Source organism: Sus scrofa, chromosome X, assembly GCF_054392235.1.
Source record: "Sus scrofa isolate SSC_HxYL_T2T_F1_AM1 chromosome X, Sscrofa_HxYL_maternal_Yorkshire_Landrace_v2.0, whole genome shotgun sequence".
Classification (NCBI taxonomy): Eukaryota; Metazoa; Chordata; class Mammalia; order Artiodactyla; family Suidae; genus Sus; species Sus scrofa.
Window position 1 is genome coordinate 30,567,534 of NC_139401.1, and position 15,457 is coordinate 30,582,990.

Sequence of the window (15,457 nt, forward strand, 5' to 3'; positions counted from 1 at the left end):
CTGATTTAAGAATCTCACTAGAAATATGTGCATAATGAATTATCTACAGATAATAATTCATATTGTCCCTGGATGATTCATATCACCCACTTTTATTAAATTATCTATTTTCTGGGGGATATTCAGGTCTGCACAAAGTAAGACGTTAGGATGCACATAATACTGTAAGAGGTTAAACAGAAAACAATTTTACTGCAGAAGAGCTTTTACTCCAAATTTAAAGCCAGTTTTCACAGCACAGGGAGAATGTGTGTGTGACTTATACAGATGTTTTTATGAATACTTCCCACCTCATCCACAGCTGAGCACTCAGTTTATTTAAAATTTTTTGTGTGTGTGTGAAAAGATAACCATTTCCTTGTGAGTGGTGATAGAGGGAAGCAGGATAAAAATAATCAATTTATTTCTTAGAAAAAAATGGAAACAGCAGTCATCAAGGTCCATTTTTAGCAAGGCGCATGGGCCTGACAAGGCATTAGTTAAGAGAATGTGTCACCCTTAAATATGTGGGTTTATTTAACAATGGAATGAGTAGATATATAAAGAACAGAGCTCCAGTACTAGGAATTCAGAAAGACCTATTTTTCATGTCTTTTTTTTTTTTCTAGGAATGAAGATTATTTTTTTCACCCTTTTTCTCTTTATATAACAAAAGGAAAAGAAAACCTTCACAAACAGATGCATCAGTATTCAAGAAGGCAGATGCCAGATTCAGAAAAGCAGTTCCCCCAGAGTCTGTGCCCTGTTCTCATGGACCTGGGGGTGGGAACGGAGTGGGGGTGGCAGGTTTAAACAGGGGCTAGACGCATTTTCATCCCACAACTTGACTGAGGACTGCTCTTAAAGAGCCTGGCTGGCAGAGTTGAGGGGGAGGAATTTAAAGCAAGCATACAAACCTTCTGGAAGCTTATCCATGCCTTCTGCTCCTCCACGTTTTGATTTTTCAGGTTATTTTAAGGTTTTCATACCTCAGGCAAGGTGATTTATTATTATTGGGACTTTATATAACTCTTTATTTTTGCAAAGTGCTTTACAGTCATTTTTCTCTCCTTATTGTGCACCATGCCTTCCCTCTCCTGCCACTATAATTGGTTTTGGGGGCAGCAGCACTTCCTTTCCTAGGGAAAAGAAGATGCTGTTTCTGATATGAGGCACTTTCTGAGGTTTTACCTTTGTTGCTTTTTTGCTTTTCTTCTTTTGATCTCATCGCCTGCAGTCTCCTGTCACCTTCTGTTTCTTTGATTCGACTCAGACCTGCACTTAGTCCCCCTGCCCCCCATACCTCTGTCCTTACTTCCACATAGCCCTCTTTCTTGGTCCCACATTTCCAGATGGATCATCCTCTCACCTCTGGGCTCTAAGTGGTCAAGAAACAGCTCGACGTCTGTTCTTGGGAAGTGGGCATTCCTCTCCTGCACTCCCGCTGGTGACCGCCCTGGGTAGCAGAATGTGGTATGGAGCTGGAGATGAGTGCTCCCTGATGTGATGACTTGAGAGAGTTACCAAAGTTACTACCTCTGCTTGTAGCTCCATCTACTAAGGTCTTAAATTAGCAGTAAGTCACTGCTAAAAAAAATCCTTCCCTTTAGTGATGCAGATACCCTTAGGTTTTACCATATGATGCTGTCATTTTTGTAGATTGAAAATAGTGAATAGTAAACTCAGCCATGAGAAGGCACTATTGACACCCAAAACCACTTGCATGACTCTCAAAGGCATCATGATGAGGGGAATAAGCCAATGTCAAGAATTAGATTATTTTGTTTATATAACTGTCTCAAAAAGACAAAACCATAGTGCTATAGAGCAGATAGTGGTTGCTAGGGGCTGGGGTGCAGGAGGATGTGAGTGCAAATGGGCGGCCTGAGAGAGTGTTAGGGGGGTGATGGCAGTGTTTTTTATTGGATAATGGTGATAGTTGCATGAATCCATACACGTGTTAAAATTAAACTGTACATGGAAAAGAGTCACTTTTAATGTATGATAATTCAGATAAAATAGGAAGTAAAAGACAAAAAATAGTGAGGAGTAGCAATTTCATGTGCTTTAAGCTATTTACACCTACCCTTAGAGCTTTGTTTGTAGGATGCCCTGACACTTGTCCCCAACCACAGAGGAAAGCTGAGGTCTGTTCGAAAACCTTGTAGCCAGGCAAACCCTCTAAGCTCCTTTTCTCTGGTTCCTCTTTTCCTTGGTATTGAATCCTTCCAGTTATCTTGTCATTGCACTCATGCTCTACCCTTTCTACTGGACCACGTGCAACTCCTACCCGACAATAAACTTCTCATGTCCTGGCTCACTGCCCCCTCAGCCTTCACTGAACCTCTGTCCCCATGGGTCTCTCAAGTGGAGGTGCTCCATCTCTCACTTGATGGGTATCAGGCTGGGCGGTGGTGCGGGTCCTTACCTGGTTCTTCATGCTCCTTTTAGACCACCTTCCGGGTTTTTGAGACTCACTACATAACTGTGCCACTCCCTAAATCTCCTCATCTCTGTCAGTTTCCAGCTTTCTGGTCACCCTCCCTCAGTCAGTGACTGCCCATTGTTTCTTCTCCACCTCAGTCTTGCCATCATCCTATGAACTTCCCCTTCCATGTAGACAACAAACCACTTGCATGACTCCCCTATCCTTTCAAGTGGTTCATCTTCTCTTTTTCCACGACTTTCCCATACATGCCCCTCCATTTACCCACTCCATGGCCTTGTTCTGGAACTTGTCGCTCTTAGACATCTTGTGTTCACACAGTTTACCCCCTCACTCAGTTGCTCCCACCACACTTGTTAGTCAAACTCAAGGAAGCTCTCCTCAATTGACTGACTAATTTCTCCTTACCTAATATCAGCTTCCTCCTATCTCCCCTTATCTATCTAGTTTATATTCTATGGTCCATCAGTCTAACTTCTCTCTTGCCAAGATCCTTAACATCTTTGTTCCATCCCTTCCATGGAATACATGCACTCAAACTCTTTTCTGGGGTGGGTACAACTTCTGCTTTTTGCTTCCATCTAGACAGCTGGGCACTGCTGGACAAAACGACACCATTAGCCTGACCATGAATCCAGGCTGTCCAACTCCACCTGAGGCCACCCTCCATGGTGCCTAGAAATCCCTCCATATTTCCATAGTTAACTCCATCTTTCTTACCTTCCATAGTGACTATTTCAAATCTTCTCCACTCTTATCTTACCCCTGGTCTCTCCCTCACCTCTCCAGTCTCTGCAGAGGTACCGTGGTTTCTACTTCACCTTGAAGAAAAAAGTCACCAGGTGGGAACACACAACATTTCTGCCTGCAAGGCCTGCAGATATCTCTGCAGCTGCACCCTTCTCTCTCATTTCCTCTTATAAGGCTGGAAGAGATGTCCCTCCTTCCTATCAACATTGAAAAACACTTAAACCTTTTCTAAAGCTTTTTTCATCCCATCCTCCTTCACTTGCTTCTTCTTTTTTCCCCATTCCCTCCTGCATTTCAAAGCTAAGTCTTCATTTCCTACCTACTATGGACTTTGACCTACTACAGTCTCAATTCTATCCTCACCCTATCATGAAAACTGCTCTGGCCAAAGTCACCAATAATTTTTCTTGTCAAATCCAGTGAAGTCCATTCCCCTCATTTCATACTTGGCTCTATTGGCACCTTCCTTGTGTTGAAACACTCTTTTCTTTGGGTTTGGTGATAAAGACAACTCCAACTTGTCTTCTCACCTTTCTGGCCACTGCTTCTCAGTCCCCTGCTCTGCCTACACTTTTAACATTGGCGATCCTTGAGGTTCTGTCCTTGGCAATCTTCTCCTGTTGCTCTATAACTTTCCTGTCCTGAAGAGAGCTCATCCATCTTCATGGCTTGTCATTTGCATGGTTCTCTTCTTTGGTTGTGTTTATATGATGGCTTCTTTTTTTCTTCATTCTCTACTGGTTATGCAATTCCTTCATCATTTGGTACTTGGATCACCGGCAACCAAGGACTGTATCCAGCAGTTAAATATTTCCAACACAACCTCAGTTAGTTGTTTTAATCCATTGGCCAAATAAAAGCTTTTTGTTAACTAACTATGGTCTAATGGTGGTTGAATCTGGTATGAGGAAAATCCTACAATATCCTGGTTCTAGAACTCATATTAATGGACCTAATGGTGATCATTTATGTGGACTTAGTTTTATTTATTGAGTGAAGCTTAAAACTCCAAATTATATTCAGAATATCTGTTAGGCTTTTAAGAAGGCATTTGAAATTCTTCAGTACAAATAAACATATTTGAGCCAGTGTATAATAAGCAGAAGGAGCCTGAGCCTTATTTGGGGCTTACCCAGTGGCAATCTGAGACATCCCCCCTGATTTAGTACAGCTTAGAAGTAGATTTAAGAAAATGGGATGTGTGGTTATCTTCAACCAACAATAGCACTATAACCATCTAATAAAGTGCACACACGTGTATGTGTGTGTGATGGGGTGCAGAATGAGTATGTGATTTGAATATGGTACATCAGCCTTGTAAATAGTCACCCCCAGAGCACGTAGCAACTTGCTGTATGTCAAATGGATGGTGAGACAGCTGTATTCATTCGTTGCACAATCTCTGACTCCCTTGAGGGAAGGTTTAAAATTCTCTGTTTTATACTTACTTTTCACATTGCAGCATGTGGCTTTGACAGAACCCCCTTTCACCTTGTTCCACTGAATGAGACTCCTCAGATGATGTTTCCAGATGATGAGTCTTCTCTTGCCAAACATGTTTAGCAAGAGGAACAATACACTTTGAAAATGCCTATCAAAAGAATTTGATCACAGTATAAAGACTCCCGGGGTGAGCCTGGGTAGCACAATTCTGCCCCGTTCACCATTACAGGTTTATTTAATGTATTCTGCACGGTAATGCTTCATATGGCAGCGAGGATGCTTGATTTGGGCATTAGGATGTTTCTGCTCCCCCAGGAAGCTTTTCTGCCTCAACAGGTTGTAAGCCTCCATGGCTGACTTTGATGAAGCCATTTATCTTGGTGCCAGCAGCAGGGCATTCAAAGAGTGCACATGGGATGGTAGGCAGCAGATTATGCATGCGTTTGTGGAACCAGAAGATTATTATTGACAGTAGGCTTGAATAAGATTTAGGTTATATGTCCTTCTGCACAAGGCTGCTGAACTGCCTTTCTAGAAACAATGAGAGGGAAATAGGGAGGGGTTCTTTCCTCTTAGCCCCTGTCACTTCCAGAATGTGCTTTGGTCAGTGTAAAGCACTTTCTGGTGGGCATTATCCCCATGTGATGAAAGAGATTAACTGAAAATTTGCACAATAATGTCTGATCATCTGTTGTCTGCCCCCTGGGCAGCATAGTTGAAAACCACGGAAGCCAGGCTCAAAACACTAGACAACCTAACTGGTAGTGTGTGCATAGAGTCTGTATCAGTTAGCTTTTGCTGCATATCAAGCTTCCCCCAAGTTTGGGGGCTTTGACAATCCTTTATTTAGCTCACAATTTGCTGGACTGCCTGGGCAGTTCTTCTGGTCTAGGCTGGCTCTTTTGATTTCTGCTGATTTCCTTCATGAGTCTACAGGTAGCTGGAGAGTCAGCAGGTGGCTGGATTATCCAGAATAGCCTCACTTGTCTGGCAGTTGGCTGGTAGCTGCATGACTGTGGTTCTTCTTTATGCAATTTCTTATCTTTCAAAAGGCTAGCTGGGCTCAGTCACATGGTGACCTCAGGATCTCAAGTACAGCAGTAGGACAGTCCCCACTTTGCAAAGGCTTTTAAAGCCTCTACCTGGGTCATACTGGCTATTGTCCCATTGGCCAAAGCAAATTACATGGCCCAGATTCAAGGAATGGAGGATAGTACTTCACATCTTGATAGGCAGACTAGCAACGTGAATATTGCATTGATGTGGATGTGGAGGTCAGAGGAGGACCGGGAGCTGTTTTTAACAACCTGCCATAGAGCCATTTAGAATCTGCACAGTGTTTTCACATAGATTACTCCTCATGCCAACCAGATGAACCAGAAACTATGATTCCCATTTTATGGATAAGTACCCTGGCTCAGAAAATCTGAGTAGCTTAACCAGATGATAAGTAATAGCATTCTTGCCTGGCACCACAACAACTTGAACTGTGAAAAATAGAGAAAACCTCTGTTACACTGTTAGCTCTAAAGCCATGCCCTTGGTATCTCAGCTTTTTTTTTTTTTTTTTTGCTTCTATCAGGTGGTCCCCAAATTTAATGAGAATCAGAGTCATCCTGACAGTTGTTAAAATGCAGATTTTAGGGCTCCACCAGTGGTGGTTTTGATTCAGTCAATCTGCTAAGGCTCTGGCATTTGCATTTTGAACAGCCAACCCCAGGAGATCCTGAAGCAGGTTCTCATGTTGAGAAACACAGGCTTATATTAGGCTTATATTATATGGTAGATCCTCATGCTGTAGGAGAGAGCCCACACACTACAATTCACTTGGTCAGTCAGCTTTTCAGAACCACGAGTCACTAGCATTGGGGTGGTTATTTTGCTTCTCTGATCATTTGTCTTGACATTTGCAAAATAGTTGAAAGACCACCACAGAGCAGGGATGAAGATCCAATGAGTAACCTCTGAAGCAGTCAGCCTGGTGGCCTCATAGATGCTCAGTAAATGTTATTTTTCTTGTCTCTTCATTCTAAGAGGCTGTAGGACCCCTTGATAAGACAAGTCTCTGAAAAGTGGAAAAGCTGTTTCTAGAATGCTTTGTAGACGGATGCTGTCAATGCCCATGAATGAGAAATGATAGTCAAATATTCATGAGCACCTCAGAAAGTACATAGCTGTTTGAGGAAACAAAGGTATCAGATCCTTAGAAGCCTAAGAATCATAACTGGAAACAGTGACAAGTCTGGGAAGTAACAGTTGTCATTAGAGACCAACTATATGCACAAGAGGCGCATATAAGGGCTGGTCATGTCTCAACCCCTCCAGTCTTTCCCAAATTGCTGTGAACTTCCGGCATCAGCACTATTGTCTGTATGTCCCCAGAAAGTATCAAAATGTGCAATGAATCTATATTAAGACTTAGCATTACCCAAGTCGATTGTGTCAATGTAGAGAAAATCCCTACAAAATATTTCCTCAAAATAATTTAAATGAAGACTCTAAAAGATGACATGTTATAGCATGTTATTTCCTAGGCTTGTGGGGCTTTGTTTGAAGCTTCTGTGTTGCTATTTCTTGGGCCACTCCCACGGCATATGGAGGTTCCCAGGCTGGGGGTCTAATTGGAGCTGTAGCCACCTGCCTACACCAGAGCCATAGCAACGGGGGATCCAAGCCGCGTCTGCAACCTACACCGCAGCTCACGGCAACGCCGGGTCGTTAACCCACCGAGCAAGGGCAGGGACCAAACCCACAACCTCATGGTTCCTAGTCGGATTCGTTAACCACTGCGCCACGACGGGAACTCCCAAATAGCTTGTTTCTTAGAGTTCTGCCATTTGGGCACATTTTTCCCTGTTTTTTTTATGCTGCTTCTCCCATTGTGTCTCCATCTAGTTTGTTTCTCTTTTATCTGCGTAGCTTCTGTCTTTGTAAATTTCATCCCTTTCTCTCCTCATTCCTTCGTTCTTAAAAAGAAAAGGTGTTTCCCTTTTTAAAAATCCAAATGGCCACAATCCAGTTGAAAATTGATGTCTTTTATTTTGTTGTCTGTGGTTTGCATCTCTCTGTGTGGTTGTCATCTGCACCAGTAGATGGAGCACATCTCCTATATTAAACACCACTGTAGGTCTCAGGGTGGGGTGTTTTCCCCTCATCTGTCATTTTTGCTGCAGTGAAATCCTAGTTGGAAGATGGTGTTAATACAAAGCAAAACTTCTAATCTTGGCTAGACTAGAGCATATACTTTTTGGACTCATGTCAGCAATGCGGGCTTAACAGCAGCTGATCCACATAGGTGGGAGCTGAAAAATAATAATGAGGGTTCATGCATGTGTGTGCTTGTGTGCTGTGCGTTCTCTTTTGGAAGAGTTAGCAGCTTTGTGCCAAAGGTTCCGTTTCTTCACCTGCCCTTCCTTCCTCTCCTCCCCGTCCTTTGGGATGTCCAGACTTCACCCCTCCGTGCTTTCTCACTAGTGTCACACGGCAGCATGCCCTTGTCTGAAGACCTCAAAGTAAAACTGCAGTTTGTTAGAGCTATAAGGACACTTAGATGTAATCTCATACTGGAAGCAGTAGGGTCCAGGTTCACCCAGGATTCATGTTGGGATTTGGGGCCAGCCCTTGTCTTTGATCAAACGGTGTCAGCATCCTTGTCGCTGTTGCTTGGAGCTGGCATTCCTTAATGGTGGGTTCTCAGCAGGGAGAAATTTCCCGACTTGCCTGTTTTAAGTAAAGTTACCAAACAATGCTGTCAAACAGCTGATTTGATCTTTTTTTTCATAAAATCAACCAGCTGTTTTAAGTTTGCTGGATGTTGGGGAAGATGCAAGCATCAGCTTTTGAATGAATTTGTTCCGTATGTTGCCTGCTGCAGTATCGTGTACATTTGGGTACTTGTTAGACAGTTAAGAGTTTCTCAAGGGGCCATCAGAATCAACAGGGGAATTAAAGAAAAAAGGCACAAATTCCTGGGTTCTATTCTTTTTCTGTAGCATTAGAATTTTTTAGCTTAGAGCTTGGAACTTTGCATTTTTAACCAGTTTCCCAAGTGAATCTCATTCACCTGAAGTTTGAGAACCTAAGACTTCAGAGATGTTGATGGCATGGATTCTTTGGTGCATCTCACCTCTTTGGGCTGGGCCTCCTTCACTTCCCACCTCCATTCTGGGGAAAGCAAAACTTAGGAGCCATGTTCTGTGGAGAACTTGAGGATGGGAACCAGTAAATCCAAGTTATTGTATAGTTTGGGAATGAGGGCTGGGATTTTCTTTTGTAAAAATAGGTCAGAAAAGCTCATTTGAACCAAATTCTCTTTGGGGGAAGTTAACTGTTTGTTTCTGTTGTGATCAAATAAAGGACATTTGTCCTGAAACTTTCAGAACCATAGCTGGCATCTTATGGGAGGTAAATGGTATGATAAGACATTACAAACAACCTCTCTATTGTTTTGCGTATGTTTGAAGATCCTGATACTTATCATCTGTGAACAGAGACTTGTACCAAAAAGCCAAAACAATTACTGCCTTGAATAGAAGATTAGCTTAGAAATGTTAAGATTTTGGCTGATTCCAAAGTGTTTTTTCCAAATTTCTAGAATTTTCCAATCTGCATCTTAAGGATTTGCGCCAGAGGCTTCGAGATGTCATCTGATACCAATTCTCCCCTTTTCCTTAGTGACAGAACCCTCATTATATTCAAGGTGCTCACAGTCTGCCCCATATCAAGTTAAAGGCCACATTTCCCAGCCTCCTTTGTGGATGGCTATACCATGTAACTAAGTTCTGGGCAGTGAAATGGAAATGTGTGGGATTTTCACTTAAAGGTCACTGACTCACTTGGGAGGGATACCCTTTTGTCTTTTCCTTTCATTCCTTCCTGCTGCTCTGAGTGTGAGGTGTGAGAGCTAAGGCTAAAGTGGTCATCTTGGACTATGAGGCTACCTTGAGGATGAAAACCAATACTGAAGATGGTAAAACAAAAAGACAGAGCTTAGGTTTTTCGTGGCTTTGTGGTACCGCCACGCCAGCACTGGATAAACACCTTCAGACTTCTTCTACATATAATTACAAGTCTGGCATGTTTTGCCAGTAGTATTTTGATTTTTACCTTTTACATGTAGTCCTAACTGAAATATATTATAAACCTCCTTCTACTACAGGGGTTCTTAAACTTTAGCCTGAATCAGAGTCACTTAGAAGACTTTGAAAAACCCAGACTGCTGGGTCCTATCTCCAGGTTTTTTTTTCCCCCCTTTTTCTTTTTATGGCCTCACCTGCAGCATATGGAGGTTCCCAGGGTAGGGGTCAAATCAGAGCTGCAGCTGCCAGCCTACAGCACAGCCACAGCCATGCCTGATCTGAGCCACGTCTGTGACCTATGCTGCAGCCAGATCCTTAACTCACTGAGCAAGGCCGGGGATTGAACCTGCATCCTCACAGAGACTATGTCCGGTTCTTAACATGCTGAGCCACAGGGGGAATTTCTCCCCGGGCTTTTTGAATCAGTAGATCTAGGGTGGGGTCTGAAAATTTGCATGTTTAACATACATGTGGTACCAAGGCTGCCAGCCCTGAGACTACAGTTTGAGAACCATTGTTCTGTAAAGATTATCTTACATTTTAAGGCAGGTTCCTACTCAAATTATTTAGGATCAGCATAGGTCAGCTAATTTCACATCCCTCAGTTGATACTGTAGGAGTTTGCTTACATAGTAAAATGAATACAAATTCCACAGTCTCTTGGCTCCTGAGCCAAGTCACTTTTAGATTTCTTGGTGTAGGAACAGTGCCATAGCTGGGTTGTCCACGACTGCCTCATTCTCCTCGTTACTAATTCCTCTCTCAACCTCTTCTCCAAAATATGCAGACAACTTCTGGAGAGGCCGCTCCCTTCCACAGGGAATTCCTTCACTGTAGTCAGTTCAGGCTAAATTCAAGACGGAGGAGAAAGCATTCCATTCTCATTCATGCTGGGCAAAGACCCTCCTTTTCTTAGGTTTACTGGGAAGCAAAACCTACGAATGTGGGAAGGACAAATGTATTCATTCTCATTGGAGGTGAAAATGCTGGATTGCAATCGGGACTTCTTTGGTGGTTTCTACCCCAGGTGAATGCTAATAACTTCACCTTGGTTACTGGTGCTTTCTAGGAGCTGCTCCTTTGCATCTTTTGTCTGGGTGGGTTAAGTCCAGTTCTTCCCACCCCTTCTGTCCTTCCCCAAATACTAAGGAAATTCTATTTTTATGAACATTCCCTAACCATCCCCCCCCAATTCCTTATCATCGCTGTATTTTGGAGTCAGATATTCCTGAGTTGGAAATCAGAATTGACCACTTACCTGCTATGGGAGCTTTGGCAAACGATTGACTTTGCTAAGCTTCAGTCACCTCATTTGTAAAAATGCAGCTAATTATGTGGACCTCAGAGGGCTGAGGTAAAGAGGAATTAGCAAATGTTTATAAAGGTCTTAGCACAGTTCCCAGCCCTTGGTCAGTGTAAAATACATGGTATCTGCTATTACTAATGGTAGCATTTCAGTCCACAGAAGAAAACTTCAGTCCCAATATGATACCAAAAGCATGATCTGCAAAAGAAAAAAACACACATTGGACTTGATCAGATTAAAAACTTTTGCTTTGCAAAAGACTCTGTAATGAGGATGAAAGGACAAGCCAACCAACTGGCAGAAAATATTTGCAAATCAACTATCCAACAAAAGATACGTATCCAAAATACATAAAGAACTCTTAAAACTCAACATTAAAAAAAAAGACAAAAAAATCTAATTAGAAAATGGGCAAAAGACTTAAACTCTACCAAAGAAGATATATGGGTAGCAAATAAACACATGAAAAGTTATTCACCATTGCTAGCCATTTGGGAAATGCAAATTAAATTCATTATGAGATACCACAACATTAGAATGGCTAAAATAAAAATTACTGAAAATAGTGTATTCTGGCAAGGATGCAGAGATACAGAATCTTTCATACAGTGCTGGCAGGAATGTAAAATGGTACAACCACCTGGAAAGCAGTATGGCAGTTTTGTTAAAAAATGAAACATGCAGAGTTCTCTTGTGACACATTGGGTTAAGGATCTAGTGTTGTCACTGCAGCAGGCTGGGTTGGTGCTGTGGCTCAGGTTTGATCCCTGACCTGGAAACTTCTACATGCCCTAGGTGCAGCCAAACAAAAAGTTAGCATACAACTTGTACTTAGCAAACAATTTAAACATAAACTTAGCATACATACAACTGAGCAATCATTTCATACCTGGGTATTTATCTTAGAAAAATGAAAACATGTTTATGCAAAAGCCCATACATGAATGTTCATAAATATTTTATTTGTAGGAGCCTCAAACTAGAAACAACCCAAATGTCCTTCATCAAGCCAGTAGTTGAACAAATTATGGTGTGTTAATACCAGGGAACACTACTCAGCAATAAAAAGGAGTGAACTACTAACAGAGCAGCTTGGATGAATTTTAAAGGCATTATGTTGAGTGCCTAAGTCTGTTTGGCTGCTATAACAAAATAGGACAGACTCAGTGGCTTATAAACAACAATAATTTACTTTGCATGGTCCTGGAGGCTGGAAAGTCTAAGATCAGTGTACCAGCATCGTCACATTCTGGTGGAGGCTCCCTTCCTGGTTCATAGCTTTCTTGCAGGGTCCTCACATGGTGGGAGAGGTGAGGGAGCTCTGGGGGGGGTATCTTTTTTCAGAACACTAATCCCATTCATAAGGGTTTTGCTCTCATGATCTAAGCACCTTCCAAAGGTCCCACCTCCTAATAACATCATCTTTGGGGATTAGGATTTCAACATATGAATCTAGGGAGGTGGGGCGCAGCATTCTGATCATAGCATTGAGTGAAAAAAAAAGTCTGAGAAAAAAGTCTACATCATGATTCCATTTATACAACATTTTTTTTTTCTTTTTAGGGTCATACCTGTGGCATATGGAGGTTCCCAGGCTAGGGGTCAAATAGGAACCATAGCTGCCACCCTGTGCCACAGCAATGCAGGATTCGAGCCACATCTGTGACCTACACCACAGCTCATGGCAACACCAGATCCTTAACCCACTGAGCGAGGCCAGGGCTCCAACCTGCATCCTTATGGATGCTAGTCAGATTGGTTAACTGCTGAGCCACAACAGGAACTCCCAACATTCTTGAAATGACAAAATTATGGAGATGGAGAACAGATAAAGGGTGGCCATTGGTGAGGGAAGGGGAAGGAGAAAGGGAAGGAGGTGTGACTAGAAATGGGGAAGCACGAAGCAGTTCCTTTGTGGCAATGGTTCTGTATCTTTATTGTGGTGGTGGTATCACAAATTCATAAATGTGACAAAATGCCATAGAATTATGCATAGACATACAAAAATGGGTGCACACAAAAATTGGTAAAATCAAAGTAAGATCTGTAGTCTAGTAAATTGTCTCATGACATTTGATTTCCTGGTTTTGATAATGCATGATAGTTATGTAAGATGTCACCATTGGGAAGGTGAGGTGATACGTATATTGTCTTGGACAATTTTTGCATCTTCTTGTGAGTCTATGATTATTTCAGAGTTAAAAGTAAAAAAAAAAAAAAAGAATAACAACAAAATTGCAGCCCCAGTCTCAGAGGGTCAATAATGAACCGAATCAGCAAAATGAATGAAAAAGAATCCTCACTAATATTGGTTTTCATCTTGAGTTAATTGGATAAGAACTAGATTTTGAAGAAGAGATATGATTGATACTGAATTTTTCTTAAGACAGTTATTGTGTTTTCTCTTTCCTGGGCTAGCTGTATGTCATGTTATCATCAGAGCTTTAATATGTTACAGACAGAGTGGGAATAAATTTTTCAAAGGAATTTTGTGTTAAAATTATTCTTTGATCACAATATAATTTTTTCTCATTATACAGATGTCTGATTTTCTGGTCACATGGCAGAAATGTCTGATTTTCTGCCCATTTTTTAAGTTCTAGGCAGCCGTTAAAAGGGGCCTTTGAATCACCTTTCCTAAGCATGAAGGGTTAAAAGTGGGTGGTAGTGTCACGTAATGTTAAAGAAGTCACCCAGAGTTGTATCCCACGAAAGGACAGTTTAAAGGAGCAACAGAGCAATTCAGCCCTTAAGCAGAGACCTTATTTATATGCCATCTTTCAGCTGGAAAGAGATTTTATGACCAAATCTTAGAGCCCTAAAGATGAAGTGTATAATATAAACATCCTAGCAGCATTAACTCTAACAGCACAAGGCACGCTTGGCACATGGCCCATTTATTATTTTGGTTCTTTTCTGCATGGAAGACTTTTCAGTAGTCAGTATAATACTTCCGTCTATGTGATTGTCATCTTCGAACTTTTAGATGCAGAACTATGTATAAAATTGAATTATAAACCTCTTTGTATATCTTAACCCACAGAGTAGATTGAGGTTTTGGATTCTAGACTGGCCTTTGATCACTTCTTTCCCTCTGGACACAAGAGAGTGCTGGATTTAGGATGGGCAAACAAAGGTTTCATTCCAATTTGCTCTGGCTATTGCTCCCAGCAAGAAGAATATGACTGGGAGTTACTGTCTTTTTCTTTTGGGGGGTTACCAGTTAGGTTCGCGTGCTTACATTAAAATAAGGCAACAGGTAGTGATAGTAACAGAAACTGTCAATTATCTGCTTTCTGTAAATCCTGCCCAAGCCTTCGTAAATGCTATTCCCCTCTCTTTGGAGTGCTCTTCCGTTTCCGTCTCTCACCCCAAGCTACACCCCCGGCCTTTCTCATTAATTTTTATTCATCCTTCGGAATTTAGCTTGAGACTTACTTCCTGAAGGAAACCCTTGGTTAGATCAGGTTATATTCTCTGCTGGCATCTGGGACCTCTCTTTCATAGCATTTATCACAGATGTAATTAAATGATGAATTTAATAGTTAATTTCTGTAGTATGTCTTCTCTACTACATTGTAAGGTCTCCAGAGGCAGAGAGATGTCTGACTTACACAGATCTGCGTCCCCAGAACCCAGTCCGGTGCATGGCATATAGTAGGCATTCAATAAATGTTTGAAAAAAGTAAAGGGTGAATGGAGGCAAAGGTAGATGCAAAGGAATGACACTAATGGTAATATCTAATATTTATTGAGCATTTACTAAATGTAATGCTGGACATCACATTAAATGCTTTGCATATGTTATGCCATTCAGTTCTTACCCTAAGATGAGTACTATCTTTATCCCCATTTAACAGCTAAGAAAACTGAGGCTTTAGAGAGTTTAACGAAGGTTCCATAGCTAATAACATTTTTGAGTCACAAAACAGCTTCTCTCATGTTCCTTCCATTCCCTTTTCCCTCCTCTATCCGTTTTGTATCTATACTCACCTTTTCTCTGCCAAGAAAATTCCTGATGTCAATGTCAGAGAGAAGTCACTTTGTTCTGGACATTTTTTGAGGACATTGCTCCCTAGGGAGGAAGTGGCTTCTAGAGCACATATTTAATGGGGTGGCCAAGGGTAGATCAAGCTGCCTGATTCAGAGCTTCAGTATATCTCTGTGGCAGTCTGTGTGTATTGCATGAGATGCTGAAGCAGGTTCAAAAGCACTGTTCTCCTCATTCTAATATATATGATAATACTGTAGTTATGGGGAGGTTTTTTTTTTTAATCTAAGGGTCTAAAAGTTCTTTTTCAATATATCAATTTCAAAAAACATGATATAGTTTTAAATATGGACTCATAACACTCTACAAAATCAAATATGTGAGGCAAGCTGCTGATATTTAATTTTTTTCCAGCTCTGACTCACAGTCCTTTCCCCACCAGTGCCAGCTAGTGCTATCATCAT

At 41.6% G+C, this 15,457-nt stretch overlaps 1 long non-coding RNA gene across 4 annotated transcripts in view; it reads left to right on the forward strand.

Moving 5' to 3' along the window:
* The window catches only part of LOC146394530 (uncharacterized), a 232,889-nt gene that overhangs the window by 117,373 nt on the left and 100,059 nt on the right, over positions 1-15,457 (forward strand). For 2 of the 4 annotated variants that reach the window (XR_014835235.1, XR_014835232.1), the window contains one exon: positions 609-4,050. The exons of the other annotated variants lie outside the window; for them this stretch is intronic. This is a non-coding gene — a long non-coding RNA (uncharacterized LOC146394530). Of the gene's footprint in view, positions 1-608; positions 4,051-15,457 lie in introns of those variants that run through there. 4 annotated transcript variants of the gene reach the window in all.